This window comes from Garra rufa, chromosome 15 (genome assembly GCF_049309525.1).
Source record: "Garra rufa chromosome 15, GarRuf1.0, whole genome shotgun sequence".
Classification (NCBI taxonomy): Eukaryota; Metazoa; Chordata; class Actinopteri; order Cypriniformes; family Cyprinidae; genus Garra; species Garra rufa.
In genome coordinates this window covers 44,593,360-44,610,045 of record NC_133375.1, presented here as the reverse complement: position 1 = coordinate 44,610,045, position 16,686 = coordinate 44,593,360, and positions in this window count along the sequence as shown.

Here is a 16,686-nt window from a genome sequence, read left to right as displayed (position 1 = left end):
AATCTTGATTAGAATCTTATCTAAAGGTTACAAAAAACATTTCTTACAACTGATTTGTTTCACCCAAAATATGACATTTGAACCTTAAAAAAGGTTGTAAGAACATTAAATGTGCTCAGAATAATAATCTTGTTTTCCCTTTGAATTAATTGTATTTTTCTGACACCATTGGCAGATATTTTTTCATGTTTTAGTTAAAAATGTACTTAATTTAAGAACATTTTGTTCTGAAAACAAGACATATCTTCCCAGCTCACACATTTAGGTTACATTGTTTCAAAATGTTTCTAAAACTTTGAAATGTCTATTTTTGATCATGATTAGAACGTTATCCAAAGGTTACAAAAACATTTTTACAAAATGCTACTTTAGTTTTAACCAAAATAGAACATTTGAACATTTGAACAAGTATAATATTGTTTTCCCTTTGAATTATTTTTCTGATACCATTAACCATTAACCTGTTAATATAGGTTCTTTTTGGCATCAGTGGTTCTGTGAAGAATCTTAAACATCCACAGAACCTTTTAAATGCAGAAAAGGTTCTTTATAATTTATGATTTTTAAAATGTTCTTCAAAATGGTTCTTTTACAAACTGTTTACTGAAAGTTTTTGGGGGGGAACAAAAATGCTTCTTCTATTGCATAAATGCAAAAACACACTTTTGGAAGCTTTATTTTTAAGAGTGTTGGTAGATATTTTTTCATGTTTTGGGCAAAAACATAATTTTAGCACATTTTACAGAAAACAAGACATATCTTTCCATACTTTGTTTCAAAATGTTTATAAAACTTTGAAATGTCAATTTTTTTTATCATGATTAAAATGTTATCTAAAGGTTACAAAAACATTTTTACAACATTCTACTTTAGTTTTAACCTAAATATAACATTTGAACCTTTTTTTAAGTATTCTAACAACATTAAATCTGCTCAGAATAATAATAATCTTGTTTTCCCTTTGAATTAATTTGATTTTTCTGACACCATTGCCAGATATTTTTTTATGTTTTAGGCAAAAATGTACTTCATTTTAGCACAGTTTTTAGAAAACAAAACATATCTTCCCAGCTCACACATTTTGGTTAGAAAACATTGTTTTGATATGTTTATAAAAAATTTAAAAGACTAGTTGAAAAAAAAAAAAACATTATTAGAATGTTATCTAAAGGTTACAAAAACATTTCTTACAACATTCTAATAATTAGTTTCACCCAAAATATAACATTTGATCCTTTTTTAAAGGATTTTAACAACATTAAATGTGCTCAGAATAATAATCTTGTTTTCCCTTTGAATTCATTTTATTTTTCTGACACCATTGACAGATATTTTTTCATGTTTTAGACAAGAACTTGCTTAATTTTGTTACATTTCTCAGAACATAACTTCCCATCTTACACATTTACGTTCTAAAAACATTGTTTTGAAATGCTGATAAAACAAGAACGTTATCTAAAGGTTACAAAAACATTTTTTTCAATGTTTTACCCAAAATATAACACATGAATATTTGCTTAGCAAAGTATGAGCTAGATCACAAATGAACCATTTTACGTTTATACACACTCATATAATTGATTTATAATTGGAGTGATGCCTCAGTCACACTGAAAAGATTTCATAAACATCACAATTGATCAAATTAATGAGATCAACAGGAAAAAATTAAGCATGTAAATGCTTGAACATGACTATTTTTGGATTTTGCAATGCTATAATGCATACAATTTGCTATACAAATGTGCATACTTTGTTTATTTTCAGTTGAATTTTTGCTAAAAAGCTGTTCTACAATATAAGTCAGCTTTCTTTTTTATGGAAGCTTGTTTTCACCATGCAATTAAAAAAATAAGAGAGTTTATATCTCACAAATCCGAAAAAAAAAAAAAAAATCTGAATTGTTTTTTATTAGTATTCTGTGATGGGAAAAAAAATGTAAACTCTGAGGAAAAATGTTAAATTGTAAGATATAAACATGCAATTGCAAGAATCGCAAAAGTCCAACTTTTAAAACATTTTGAAACAATGTTTCAAAACGTTTATAAAACATTGAAATGATTAGAATGTGATCTAAAGGTTACAAAAACATTTCTTGCAACATTCTTCTAATTTGTTTTACCCAAAATATAACATTTGAATTTTTAAAAAAGTATTCTAAGAACATTAAAATGTCATTATTTAAAAGTTACAAAAACATTGCTAACAGTAACTTTTTCACCCAAAACATAACATTATGTGTGCATTTATTTTTATATACTAAAAACATTAAAATGTCCAGTTTTTTGGGTTGTCATTATAACATTATTTAAAGGTCACTTACAACAGTCTACTTTATTTTCACCCAAAATGTAACATTATTTCAACATGTGTTTTTAATATATGTTAAACTGTCAAGTCTTCTTTTCATGGTTATAATGTTATTTAAAGGTTATAAAAAAGTTCCTTAGAACAGTTAAATACAAATAAGATTATAGGAGGTTCGTAGAATCTCAGAACATTTTGAGAACATATCAAATATTAAGAACGTTCCATAAACATTACTGTAAGAACATTTTGTGCTAACATTTATGTGTTGTATGGTTCAAAATTATCTATTTTTTCTTTCATTCCAAACATCATTAGGATATTACAGATCATGTTCCATGAAGATATTTTCTAAACGTAAATATATTAAAACTTAGAAAACAAATTTTTGATTAAAAATGCATTGCTAAGACCTTCATTTTGACAACTTTAAAGGCGATTTTCTCAATATTTAGATTTTTTTGCACCCTCAGATTGCAGGTTTTCAAATAGTTACTAATGTTCCATATCAGTTGGGTTGTCATTTTGCTTCTCCAGTAAATAAATCTCGATTTAAGAATGTTTATACTGGAAAACAAGACAGAAACACTGAGTAAGATATTCATTTTTTGCAGTATAATATGGCTTGAATCACATTCAAAGAAGGAGTAGGGACAAACGCAGCTGTGAACACTGCAAACTAATGAAGTTATTACAGCAAACTCCTGTCTCAGGTTCACAGCCGGAGATCGCAACAATCAGACACAAATGTGTCAGCAGTAGAGTTCACACCTGATATCCGCTGGCCTCCGTTACATCATGTATATTTAAGGTGGAAAACATCTTGCATATGTTGTAAAGGACCATCACATCCAAAATAAGCTCTCTAATCATCAAGTGACAGACACATCAAAACACGTGTGTCAGTGCTCAGTCTTCACACAGGAACCAGAGGCGACATCTCTCACGTTTGTCAATGCACAGAAATCTTAAACCAGATTCAATTACTTCACAGTTATATTTCTGTCTGAACGAATCCGATCTGATTGCAGATTCTGAAAGCGCTGTTTATCTGAGCACTAAATGTTGCTGTCAGATTGATGGATCTGTTTACATGCTGCGAACTAAACTTCAGCACATGTGCAGCTCACAACAAGAGAGAGGGAATAAAACTAAACTAATAAATAATAAATAAAAATGAAAACTTTTTTTTTTTGTAATTGCATGTTTATATCTTACAATTTAGAATTTTTTTCTCGGAATTGCAATTTTTCAAGAATTGCAAGACACTGCATTGCTATTTTTTTTTTTTTTTTTTTGTTTCAGTTTTATTGCATAGTGAAAACAAGATTCCATAAACAAATAAAGCAGAACTTTATTGTAGAACAGCTTTTTAGCACATTTTCAGCAAAACTTAAGATAAAAATAATCATACAGTACGCAAATCTACAGTCGTGGCCAAAAGTTGAGAATGACACAAATATTAGTTTTCACAAAGTTTGCTGCTAAACTGCTTTTAGATCTTTGTTTCAGTTGTTTCTGTGATGTACTGAAATATAATTAAAAGCACTTCATACGTTTCAAAGGCTTTTATCGACAATTACATGACATTTATGCAAAGAGTCAGTATTTGCAGTGTTGGCTCTTCTTTTTCAGGACCTCTGCAATTGGACTGGGCATGCTCTCAATCAACTTCTGGGCCAAATCCTGACTGATAGCAACCCATTCTTTCATAATCACTTCTTGGAGTTTGTCAGAATTAGTGGGTTTTTGTTTGTCCACCCGCCTCTTGAGGATTGACCACAAGTTCTCAATGGGATTAAGATCTGGGGAGTTTCCAGGCCATGGACCCAAAACTTCAACGTTTTGGTCCCCGAGCCACTTAGTTATCACTTTTGCCTTATGGCACGGTGCTCCATCGTGCTGGAAAATGCATTGTTCTTCACCAAACTGTTGTTGGATTGTTGGAAGAAGTTGCTGTTGGAGGGTGTTTTGGTATCATTCTTTATTCATGGCTGTGTTTTTGGGCAAAATTGTGAGTGAGCCCACTCCCCTGGATGAGAAGCAACCCCACACATGAATGGTCTCAGGATGCTTTACTGTTGGCATGACACAGGACTGATGGTAGCGCTCACCTTTTCTTCTCCGGACAAGCCTTTTTCCAGATGCCCCAAACAATCGGAAAGAGGCTTCATCGGAGAATATGACTTTGCCCCAGTCCTCAGCAGTCCATTCGCCATAGTTTTGCAGAAGATCAATCTGTCCCTGATGGTTTTTTTGGAGAGAAGTGGCTTCTTTGCTGCCCTTCTTGACACCAGGCCATCTTCCAAAAGTCTTGTCCTCACTGTGTGTTCAGATGCGCTCACACCTGCCTGCTGCCATTCCTGAGCAAGCTCTGCACTGGTGGCACTCCGATCCCGCAGCTCAATCCTCTTTAGGAGACCATCCTGGCGCTTGCTGGACTTTCTTGGACACCCTGAAGCCTTCTTAACAAGAATTGAACCTCTTTCCTTGAAGTTCTTGATGATCCTATAAATTGTTGATTTAGGTGCAATCTCAGTAGCCACAATATTCTTGTCTGTGAAGCTATTTTTATGCAACGCAACGATGGCTGCACACGGTTCTTTGCAGGTCACCATGGTTGGACAATGGAAGAACAATGATTTCAAGCATCACCCTCCTTTTAACATGTCAAGTCTGTCATTCTAACCCAATCAGCCTGATATAATTGTCACACCCCCGGACTTTCATGTTGGTTTCTCCCATTTCCCCCCGCAGTTCTGAGTATTTTGGTTTCTCCCTCATTGTTGTCACCTGGATGTTGTAATCAGTCTGTCTATTTAAGGTGTGTGTTTTCCCCTGTATTCTTGTCGGTCTTTGATGTTATATGGATGTCTTACCCTGCTGTTCCTGTGTCTGCTTGTATTCCGTTGGATTTATTAAATATTCGTCTTTTACTACGTCGTTGTTCGTGTGTTCCTGCCTACATCGTGACAGAAAGACCGACCTATACAGTTTATTTTTTTTGGCGTGTTCTCCTCCGTTTTGTTTCCCGTTCGTTTTTCCCAGTCTTTTTGTTTCCGTTGTGTCTCCCCCATGGATTCCTTCCTCCGTCCAGAAATCATCCTCCTCCGGCTGAAGCAGGGGGAATTACCGCTCGAGGGCTACACATCAATGTTCCGGCTAGTAGCTAACAACACCAGCTACCCGGACGACGCGCTCTGTGCGTTCTATGACGCGAGTCTTAACGCATCATGCAGAGCGCCGTCGTCCGAGGACGGCCCTCGAGCCGATTTTGCCACGTTTGTGGAGTGGACACTGGCGAGAAAAAGACCCGAGTTCCCCGCCTGTTCCAAGGAGAATCTCGTCAGTGCCACTCCAGACCCAGAGCCCAGCCAGCCACCCCGACCCGCGGATTATGAGCCCATCAGAGACGGAAAGCCCGAGCCCGGAGCGACAGCAGTATGGAGTGCCGACGGGGGCAAAACTGCTGATCAGGTGCGTGAGCCGACCATTACATCTGCGACGGTGGAGTGCTTCGTGGAGCAAGAGAGGGCGGTAGAGAGCCTGCACTATCACTGAGGGTGAGCTGGAACAAGATTATGGGGATGTAATTGACTGTGTCATGGAAATACCTATCTGCCTGGATTTCCCACCCACCCTCCCTCTTCTGCCTAGTCCTGAATCTCCGCTGGTTCCGCCCAGCCTACCTGAATCCCCGTTGTCTGCTGTCTGTCCCCTTGCTCACCCTCAGCCCACCATCTGTGCGGTGGGTTCGCCGCGGGTCTGCCAATCTCCATCGGTGTCATGGCTGGAGGATCCATCACCTCCAGCCTCAGAGTCTTGGACTCCGCCTCTGCCCTCCGACCCTGCGGCTCCACCCCGGCTCTCTGCTCCCTCGTCTCCGCCGTCGCCCGTCGGTCCACCAGCTCCACCGGGCTCCATCGTCCCTCCGGCTCCGCCCTGGTCAGTCGTCGCCCCACCTTCGCCTCTGGACTATACTCCTCCGGCTGTGCCTCGTCGCTCCGTCCCACCGGCTCGGTGGACCTCCTCCCTCCCGCGGGCACAGCCTCGGCCCTCTGTCGCTCCGGCTCCGCCGCGGACCTCCGGATCTCCATCTCCGCCTTGGTCGCCAGAGCCTTGGGTTCCGCCTTGGCCCTCCGGATCCGCGGTGTCACCCAAGATCTTCGGCTTTCCGTCTCCGCCTCGGGCTCTCCCACCACCTGCTCCGCCTCCGTCAGTCGGACCCATGGAGTCGTCAGCCTCTCCTCCACCATGGCTCCTCCCTCCATCGGCTCCACCGTGGGATTACATCTTGGCTGCGGCCTGGGTCCCACCTGGCTCCTCCTGCTCCAGCCCCTTCCTGTCACCTCCTTGGCTCCTCCCTCCGTCATCACCTCCATGGACTATTCAGTCACCACCCTGGACTCCATCTTTTGCCCTCCTCCCCGGAGTCCGTCCTCCGCCGAAACCCCCTCCTGAGACTGTTTGCTGTTTCCCATTTGTCGGCGCGAGGACACGCCTTCCGGGAGGGGGAGGTAATGTCACACCCCCGGACTTTCATGTTGGTTTCTCCCATTTTCCCCCGCAGTTCTGAGTATTTTGGTTTCTCCCTCATTGTTGTCACCTGGATGTTGTAATCAGTCTGTCTATTTAAGGTGTGTGTTTTCCCCTGTATTCTTGTCGGTCTTTAATGTTATATGGATGTCTTGCCCTGCTGTTCCTGTGTCTGCTTGTATTCCGTTGGATTTATTAAATATTCGTCTTTTACTACGTCGTTGTTCGTGTGTTCCTGCCTACATCGTGACAATAATGATCTCCAGCCTTGTGCTGGTCAACATTCTCACCTGAGTTAACAAGACGATTACTGAAATGATCTCAGCAGGTCCTTTAATGACAGCCATGAAATGCAGTGGAAAGTTTTTTTCAGGATTAAGTTAATTTTCATGGCAAAGAAGGACTATGCAATTCATCTGATCACTCTTCATAACATTCTGGAGTATATGCAAATTGCTATTATAAAAACTTAAGCAGCAACTTTTCCAATATTTATGTAATTCTCAAAACTTTTGGCCACGACTGTACTCTGAATTCCCGAACTGAATCAAATGATTCACGAACCCCCATGAAGTCCCGAACTGAATCAAATGACTCGAACCCGTTCTGAATTCCCGAACTAAATCAAATGACTCACGAACCCACTCTGAAGTCCGGAACTGAATCAAATGATTGCAAACCCGTTCTGAATTCCCGAACTAAATCAAATGACTTGCGAACCCACTCTGAAGTCCCGAACTGAATCAAATGACTCGTTAACCCGTTCTGAATTCCCGAACTGAATCAAATGACTCGTGAACCCACTCTGAATTCCCGAACTGAATCAAATGACTCGTTAACCCGTTCTGAATTCCCGAACTGAATCAAATGACTCGTGAACCCACTCTGAATTCCCGAACTGAATCAAATGACTCGCGAACCTGCTCTGAAGTCCCGTACTGAATCAAATGATTCACGAACCCCCACCGAAGTCCCGAACTGAATCAATTGACTCGTGAACGCGTTCTGAATTCCCGAACTGAATCAAGTGATTCACGAACCCCCACCGAAGTGCCAAACTGAATCAAATGATTTGCAAAACCCCACCGAAGTCCGGAACTGAATCAAATGACTCGCAAAACTGCTCTGACGTCCCAAACTGAATCAAATGATTCATGAAACCCACTCTGAAGTCCCGAACTGAATCAAATGACTTGCAAACCCTTTCTGAATTCCTGAACTGAATCAAATGATTCGTGAACCCCCACAAAGTCCCAAACTGAATCAAATGACTCGCAAAACTGCTCTGACGTCCCAAACTGAATCAAATGATTTGCGAACCCACTTTGAAGTCCCGAACTGAATCAATTGACTTGCAAACCCGTTCTGAATTCCTGAACTGAATCAAATGATTCGTGAACCCCCACCGAAGTCCCAAACTGAATCAAATGACTCGCAAAACTGCTCTGACGTCCCAAACTGAATCAAATGATTCGCGAACCCGCCCTGAAGTGCCGAACTGATTCAAATGGCTCGCAAACCCACTCCGAAGTCCCAAACTGAATCAAATGACTCGCAAACCCGCTCCAAAGTCCCAAACTGAATCAAATGATTCGCGAACCACCACCGAAGTCCTGAACTGAATCAAAATGACTTGTGAACCTGCTCTGAAGTCCCGAACTGAATCAAATGATTTGCAAACCCGCTCTGAAGTCCCGAACTGAATCAAATGATTTGCAAACCCACTCCGAAGTCCCGAACTGAATCAAATGAGTCACAAACCCACTCCGAAGTCCCGAACTGAATCAAATGATTCGCAAACCCACTCCGAAGTCCCAAACTGAATCAAATGACTCGCAAACCCGCTCCAAAGTCCCGAACTGAATCAAAATGACTTGTGAACCCGCTCCGAAGTCCCGAACTGAATCAAATGATTCGCAAACCCACTCCGAAGTCCCGAACTGAATCAAATGATTCGCAAACCCACTCCGAAGTCCCGAACTGAATCAAATGATTCGCAAACCCACTCCGAAGTCCCGAACTGAATCAAATGATTTGCAAACCCACTCCGAAGTCCCGAACTGAATCAAATGATTCGCAAAGCCACTCCGAAGTCCCGAACTGAATCAAATGACTCGCGAACCTGCATTTTTGCAGCGATGTTTTTCGACATACCCTAACTGTCTTGAACCGGAGAGCACAGAGGTAGTCAAGACGAGCATTTGTGGTTGAAAAGTGTATAAATCCCGAACTGAATCAAATGACTTGCGAAACCGCTCTAAAGTCCCGAACTGAATCAAATTATTCACGAACCACCACCGAAGTCCTGAACTGAATCAAATGACTTGCGAAACCGCTCTAAAGTCCCGAACTGAATCAAATTATTCACGAACCACCACCGAAGTCCCGAACTGAATCAAATGACTCGCAAACCCACTCCGAAGTCCCGAACTGAATCAAATGATTTGCAAACCCACTCCGAAGTCCCGAACTGAATCAAATGATTCGCAAAGCCACTCCGAAGTCCCGAACTGAATCAAATGACTCGCGAACCTGCATTTTTGCAGCGATGTTTTTCGACATACCCTAACTGTCTTGAACCGGAGAGCACAGAGGTAGTCAAGACGAGCATTTGAGGTTGAAAAGTGTATAAATCCCGAACTGAATCAAATGACTCGCGAACCCACTCCGAAGTCCCGAACTGAATCAAATGATTCGCAAAGCCACTCCGAAGTCCCGAACTGAATCAAATGACTCGCGAACCTGCATTTTTGCAGCGATGTTTTTCGACATACCCTAACTGTCTTGAACCGGAGAGCACAGAGGTAGTCAAGACGAGCATTTGAGGTTGAAAAGTGTATAAATCCCGAACTGAATCAAATGACTCGCGAACCCACTCTAAAGTCCTGAACTGAATCAAATAACTCACAAACCCCCACCAAAGTCCCGAACTGATTTAAACGACTTGCGAAACCGCTCTAAAGTCCCGAACTGAATCAAATTATTCACGAACCACCACCGAAGTCCTGAACTGAATCAAAATGACTCGCGAACCCGCTCTGAAGTCCCGAACTGAATCAAATGACTCGGGAACCCACTCTGAAGTCCCAAACTGAATCAAATGACTCGCAAACCCACTCTAAAGTCCTGAACTGAATCAAATAACTCACAAACCCCCACCAAAGACCCAAACTGATTTAAACGACTTGCGAAACCACTCTAAAGTCCCGAACTGAATCAAATGATTCACGAACCACAACCAAAGTCCTGAACTGAATCAAAATGACTCGCAAACCCGCTCTGAAGTCCCGAACTGAATCAAATGACTCGCGAACCCGCTCTGAAGTCCCGAACTGAATCAAATGACTCGCGAACCCGCTCTAAAGTCCCGAACTCAATCAAATGACTCAAAAACCCCCACCAAAGTCCCGAACTGATTTAAACAACTCACGAACCCGCTCCAAAGTCCCGAACTGAATCAAATGATTCGCGAACCACCACCGAAGTCCCAAACTAAATGAAATGATATGCAAATCCCCACCGAAGTCCCGAACTGAATCAAATCACTCGCAAACCCGCTCTGAAGTCTGCTCTGCCCGCTCTGACTCGCGAACCAGCTCTGAAGTCCCAAACTGAATCAACTGATTTGTAGTTCCGAAGTTCTGAAAAGAATCAAATGACTCACAAAGCCCCACTGAAGTCCCGAACTGAATCAAATGACTCGCGAAACCACTCTGAAGTCACAAACTGAATCAAATGACTCGCAAACCCGCACCGAAGTCCCGAACTGAATCAAATGATTCGCGGAAACGCTCCGAAATCCCGAACTGAATCAAATGACTTGCGAATCCACTCAGAAGTCCCAAAGTGAATTAAATGATTCGCAAACCCATTCTGAAGTCCTGAACTGAATCAAATGACTCGTGAACCTGCTCCAAAGTCCAGAGAGCACAGAGGTAGACAAGACGAGCATTTAAGGTTGAAAAGTGTATAGATTGTCAATTGTATCGCTCCGCTAGATAAGACTCTTCTTCCTCAGCTGGGATTGTTTAGAGCTCTTTGAAGCTGCACTGAAACTGCATTTTGGAAGTTCAAACTGTATGTCCATAAGTCCACTGTATGATAAATCCTGAAATGTTTGCCTCAAAAAACAATTTCTTTATGACTGAAGACATATATCTTGGATGACAAAGGGGGTGAGTAAATGATCTTTGAACTTTTGTCCTGGAAGTGAACTTCTCCTTTAACTTCGAGAGAACCTGCCAGAACATTCTGAGACCATTCCTTGTGACTGCGGATTAAAGCGTGTGCTAAATGAATAAATGTGGCGTTTTGGACGGCGATGGCCTCCGACGGCGAGCCTGATCTGATCCATTGTTCGCTCACATTACGGCACATTAACACCTGCTCATTTTCCTGGCCTTTTACACAAGGCCAAATGCATCTGGAGAATCTGGGTGTGATACAAAGCCGACCACACATGTCCGAGATTTAATGTCTTGTGGGCGTGAGTCCTGCTGAGCTCCGGGTCTTAACCAGCGCTGGCCTGAGCTCTATTTTAGTCTCAGCAGTGTGTAATTATGATATAAGACACTAATGCTGCTTAAGACATCAGTCACAGCTGCACAGGCGGCCTGACTCATTGTTCTAAAATAAACTCTGCTGTATGCTTGTTTTTTGAACTTGCGTTGATAATATTAAAACTCAGCATGTGATGCAGGCTCAGGAGAGCTGGCCTTTCAACCCACTTATCTTGGTGTGATGTAAACCTTCCTAACCACATTAACTACAGCTTTGACCTCACTCATTAACCAGATCCAGCACTTCCACAGTGAACAGGGAACGTTCTCGGAACATTCTATTTCCGTAACGTTAATAGAATGTTCATTCAAAGTAAAAAAAAAACATTATTTGTGACCCTGGACCACAAAAACAGTCATAAGGGTTAACTGAGATTTGACAAGCTGAATAAATAAGCTTTCCATTGATGTATGGTTTGTTAGGACAATATTTGGCCGAGATACAACTATTAGAATCTGAAGGTGCAAAAACAAAAAATGTTGAGAAAATTGCCTTTAAAGCTGTCCATGCAAATGAAGTTCTTAGCAATGCATATTACTAATAGGGAATGTACAATTAATCTTAATATCTATTATTTTTGGCATAAAAGAAAAATCTATTATTTTGACCCATACAATGTAATGTTGGCCAATGCTACAAATATATCAGTGCTACTTAAGACTGGTTTTGTGGTCCAGGGTCACATATAAATGTTAGCACAAAATGTTCTTACAGTAATGTTTTTGGAACGTTCTTATAACTTTATCAATATTTTATATTATGTTCTCAAAATGTTCTGAGATCAACATTCTCTAAACATCCCATGATGTTATTTGTATTTGAACATTCTAAGGAACATTTTTGTAACTTTTAAATAACATTATAATCATGACAAGAGAATAAAATGTTACATTTTTGGTGAAAATAAGGTTAGTAGAATGTTGTAAGGAACATTTTTGTAACCTTTAAATAATGTTATAAAGAAAACCCAAATTTGACATTCGAATGTTTTTAGAATATAAAAATAAATGCTCATATAATGTTATATTTTGGGTGAAAATAACGTTACTGTAACACTAATGTATGTTTTTGTAACTTTTAAATAAAGACATTGTAATCTTCTTAGAATACTTATATATATATATATATATATTGGGTAAAACTGGTTGAACATTATAAAATAAATGTTTTTGTAACCTTTAGATAACATTCTAATCATAATAAAAGACATTTCAATGTTTTGTAAACATTTTGAAACATTGTTTTAAAATGTATTGAAAGTTGGACTTTTGCAATTCTTGCAGTTTGCGTGTGTTTATCTTACAATTTAAAAATTTTCCATTTACATTTACATTTTCCCCCATTATTGCGATTTTCTTTTTTTTTATTGCATGGTGAAAACAAGCTTCCTGGACCACAAAGTATTTTTTTTTAATTAAAATTGAGATTATACATGTACTGATAGGTTTGTTAGGTTAGGACAATATTTGGTCAAGATACAACTATTTGAAAATTTGTAATCTGAAGATGCAAAAAAAAATCTAAATATTGAGAAAATCACCTTTAAAGTTGTTCAAATGAAGTTCTTAGCAACGCATATTACTAATCAAAATTTAAGTTTTGATATTTTTGCGGTAGGAAATTGACTAAATATCTTCATGGAACATGATCTTAATATCCTAATGATTTTTGGCATAAAAGAAAAATTGATAATTTTGACCCATACAATGTATTGTTAGCTATTGCTACAAATATACCTGGATTTGTGTTTTTTTTATGTTAATAGAATTGTTACTTTAATTGTTACATTCTGTGCTTCAAAACGTTCAAAAGTAACTCTCCCATAATGTTTGTGAGAAAATTTGAATAACAAAGGAACATTATTAAAAATTTGGCTGAGATATTTTTACTAGATCTAGATTTCAATACATGAATTTAATGTAATAGTGCACCCAAATTAAAATAGATTTTTTTTAACTTACCTTCATGTTCCAAACCTGTATGCACTGCTTTCTTCTGCAGAAACACAAACAAATATATATTTTGGTTCCCATTGACTTCCATTGTATTTTTATGCATATAATCACAAATCAGTTGGAATGGAAACTGTTTGGTCACCAATATTCTTTTAATATAGAAATAATGACAGAATGATAGATTGATGATGGGTGAACTAACTCTTTAAAAACCATCACTGCTATCATTTTGATCTTTGTTTTTATTCAGTCAAATGATATATAGATGTTTCTGTTTCTGCGAAGCAAGGCTGCATTTATTTGATTAAAAATACAGGAAAAAAACTGTAATATTGTGAAATGTTAATGCAATTTAAAATAGTGGTTTTCTATGTTAATATACATTAAAATATAATTTATTCCTGTGATGCAAAGCTGAATTTTCAGCATCATTATCAGTGTTGGAAACAGTTGTGCTCCGTAATTTTTAATTTTTTCTATTTAAAATGGAAAACTTTTGTAACAATTAACACCTTGTTCAGAGTTTGGGGTCAGTACATTTTTTCTTTCTTTCTCTCTTTGAAAGAAATTAATACATTTATTCAGCAAGGATGTGTTCAATTGATAACAAGTGATAGTAAAGACTTATATTGTTAGCAAAGATTTATATTTTAAATAAATGCTGTTCTTTTCACTTTTTATTTATCAAAGAATCCTGAAAAGAAATATTACAGGTTACAAAGAAATATTGAAGCAACTGAAGTAATGTCTGATGAAAATTCAGCTTGCATCACAGAAATACATGTTATTTTAAACTATATTAAAATAAAAAACTGCTATTTTGAATTGCAATAATATTTTATAATATTACTCATTTTTTCTGCATTTTTTAATCAAATAAATGGAACTTGGATAAGCATAAGATACTTTTTAAAAAACATTAAAAATCTTACTAATATATATATATATATATATACACACACACACATATACATATATATATACATACATATACATATATATACGACTTACAGAATCATATTTACATTAATGCATTTAGCTGACTTTTTTGAAGGAACATAAGCGGTCAGCAACATTAAACCTCTGTTATACAAGCTTGTTTCAGCCACAGAATAAAAAAATAAAAGGTACTGTGGCTTTTTATTTCACAACTCAGACTTTTTTCTTGCATTTCTGAGAATAGAAGTTTTGCGAGATATCATCTCAGAACTGTAAGACATAATCTTGTAATTGCAAGAAAAAAAAAGTTGTAACTGGGAGATGAAAAGTCACAGTTATCTTTTTTTATTCTGTGGTGAAAATAAATCAAGAATTATAAGATGTAAACCTGGAATTGAGATTTAAAAATTTTAATTCTAAGAAAAAAGTTGCAGTTTAATTCAGAGAAAAAGCCAAGTTATGTGGTGTAATCACAGTTCTGAGGAAAAAAGACTTCTGAGATCTGACATTTTTTTCTCAGTACTGTGAGGAACAAAGCTTAAATTGTGAGATAAAAAGTCAGTTATCTTTTTGTGCAGTGGTGTATAAAGTACCTGAAAGTCATACTTAAGTAAAGGTACAGATATCTTACCAGAAAACCACTTTGGTAGAAGTTGAAGAATATTACTTGAGTAAAAGTCTTAAAGTATGTGATATTTATTGTACTCAAGTACAAAAAGTATTTTTTTTAATCTTAAATGTACTTAGAAATGGATGATATAAACTTTACTTGCAGTTCTTGTGAAAAAAAGTCAGAATTATAGTGTTTATACTGCAATTCTGACTTTATTTCTCACAATTGCGAGTTTATATAACCCAATTCAGAGAAAAAAGTCAGAATTGAGTTTGTATCATGCAATTCTGAGGGGAAAAGCCAGAATTTTCCAGAAAAGAAGTTCCTCAAACTCGCATTTGTGAGAAAAAAAAAGACAGAATTGTGAGTTTTATCTTGCATTTCTGACCTTCTTCCGATATAAAAAGTCAGAATTTAGTTTATTAACTTTGTGTTTGCTCACAAAAACTTGTGACGAAATAAAGAGGTGAAAGAAAAACATTTTTTGAGGGAAAGGCAATGTTTTTGTGAGCAAACACTTTCTAGATAGAACGGAATTTTTTTTGCTAAATCAAGAAAAACTTTTTTCTCACAGTTGCGAATTTACGTCTCGCAATTCTGACTGAGATCCTGACTTCTGACTATTTTGTAGTAAGTAGTGAATAAGCTTTGGGGAAAATGTATTTGGAGTAAAAATATACATTTTAATTAGGAAATGTAGTGGAGTAGACTGAAAAATAAAAACTCAAGTACAGTACAGAGATACTCACAAAAATACTTAAGTATTGTAATGAAGTATTATTACTTTGTTACATTACACCACTGCTTTTTTGTCTTAGTTGTGTCTTCTAGATCTATTTAATCAAAAAGTGATCAAATGAAACACTCAGCTATGAATTTAGTGAATAAAGGCTCTCTGGATGAACCCTGCTGTTGGCCTGATGCTGAAGTCTGATGTCAGGGACATGGAGATAAGATTAGAAAACACCGGCAAACACAGACGCTTGCCAGCTTTAGCAAGTTAACCAGATATCAGATGAAGTGACAAAAGATCGGCTTTCAGCGCTGACATTCAGAGAGACATAGAAATGCTGTAATACATTCTAGTCTTCCTCGCTGGCCTGTAATGCATCTGGAGATGTAATGAGACGCACAGGGAGACAAACTGGATTCTCTATTGTTGAGCAAACATTTCTAGAAAAGCAGCTAGATGCATTTATTGCTATTTACAGTTATGCATTTGTCAGATGCTTTTATCCAAAGCAACTCATATTGCATGCAAGATATACTTTTGAAAAGTTCATGCATTCCCTGGGAATCAAACCCATGACCTTGGTGTTGCAAGCACTAAGTTTATAAAAGGTTCTTATAATGTTAATATTTGATGTATGTTTTTTTTTTCAATGTTAAGAGGAAACAATGTTATTTGCATCTTTAGAACTTAAGAATAACAGTGTAACATTATTACGGTTTCAAAATAATAGAATGGAATGTTTCTCTAACATTCACAGAAGAAATGTTCTTAATACGTTACAAGAATAGATGTTTTGCACATTTAAAAAACATTTAGAAGTTTTCATAATGGTTTAAAAATGATACAATTGTTTCTTTTGTTAATGCAAATGTTCACATAAGAAGAAACACCTTTAAATATTAAAAAGGGGTGGTTATAAACTGAGACAACATTCAATTGCAACTTTTATAACTAGGAAGAAACACTTCTAATGCATTACAAACACTGGATGTTTTAAAGTTTAGAAATTATAACAGTTTATTTAAAACATTTATATAAAACTT